This window comes from Orycteropus afer, unplaced genomic scaffold, assembly GCF_000298275.1.
Source record: "Orycteropus afer afer isolate SDZICR_OR568_19922 unplaced genomic scaffold, OryAfe1.0 scaffold00453, whole genome shotgun sequence".
Lineage (NCBI taxonomy): Eukaryota > Metazoa > Chordata > Mammalia > Tubulidentata > Orycteropodidae > Orycteropus > Orycteropus afer.
In genome coordinates, this window is record NW_006922040.1 from 205,095 (window position 1) to 206,547 (window position 1,453).

The following is a 1,453-nucleotide window of genomic DNA, read 5'->3' on the forward strand; positions in this document are numbered from 1 at the left end:
TGTCACTAAATTTTTTAGTTATATGAGTGACTATATGAGAAGAACTTCAGATTGGCAAGTAGCTCTGGTTGTATAGTGGTTAAAGCATTTGTACTCCTAACCAAAAAGTGCGTTGTTTGACCCACCAGCTTCTTGGTGGGAGAAAGATAAGACAGTATGCTTCTATAAAGATTATAGCCTTGGAAACCCTATGGGGCAGTTCTACTTTGCCCTAAAGGATCACTATGAGTCAGAATCAACTTGATGGCTGTGGGTTTGTGTTTGGTTTTTGTTTTTTACAAGAACAAAGGAGTCCTGGTGGTGGAATGGTTAAAGCACTTGGCTGCTTTCGGAAAGAAGGGTTGAACCCTTCTTGTAGACAAAAAAGACCTGGTATTTGCTCCCATAAAGAGTACAACCTAGGAAACCTGGGGGGGCCATTCTACTCTGTCTTATAAGATCACTAGGATTTGGAAATTGACTTCACGGCACACAACATAAGAGTAAGAAAACTAATGTCAGTTGTCCTCAACTATCATGTGATAGGAGTAGCTCAATGCCCCAAATGTATACATTTTATTCACATGGAGCCTGAGATGTCCTCTCTCCAGTGACTCAGGGAACCAGGCTCCCTGCATTTTGTGATGTTGTCATTTCAACCTGTGAGAAGGAAACAGAATTAGAGGAAAATCATATTTTAACTGTTTTGGCCTGAAATGTTAAATGTATTGCTTCTACTCAATGTGAACTAATCATATTGTTCCAAATTAAATGCCATAGAATCTTGGAATTGTAGATAAATATTTGGAGCATTTAGTATAAATACTAATGATCTGTAGCCCAGCATCTTCTCCTCAAAGTATGTAGGCTTTCACAAAAGACTTTCACCTGTCTTAAGCTGTGTCTGCTCTCAACTTGCACAATCCAACAATGTAATAATGGCCTGACAACTTGGTTACAACGATGAAAACACACATACATTATTCTGAGACATGATCTTTTTAACCCATTTTAAAAATCAGGACTAAATTCTAACTCTCAAATCCTGGTCTCCTTTCCTGTTTTCCCCAGTGGCTGGAAGATAAGAAATTGTGGTCACACACTTCACTATCTCATCTGCAAGTTTTTTACCATATACAGCTTATGTAATCTTCTTAGGCCTGGAGGCTTGAAATCATTTAGAGAAGCTAAATCCTATCTTATCATCTTTTTAGTATCTTGAGGATCAATTGCTTCTTACCAATATTTATTCCACCTTCTCCAGGCTAAAATCTAGTCAGAGAATATGGAAGTAAAATAGAGTTTTCAAAATTGCATTCTGTGCCCCTTGTTAACTTTATAACATCTTGCCAGACATAGTTCTTTCTTTGACTATGCCTGTTGTTGTTGTTGTTGTTGTTATGTGCCGTTGAGTCAGACCCGACCCATAGCGACCCCTCCTTGGGTTTCCAGGGCAGTATCACTACGGAAGTAG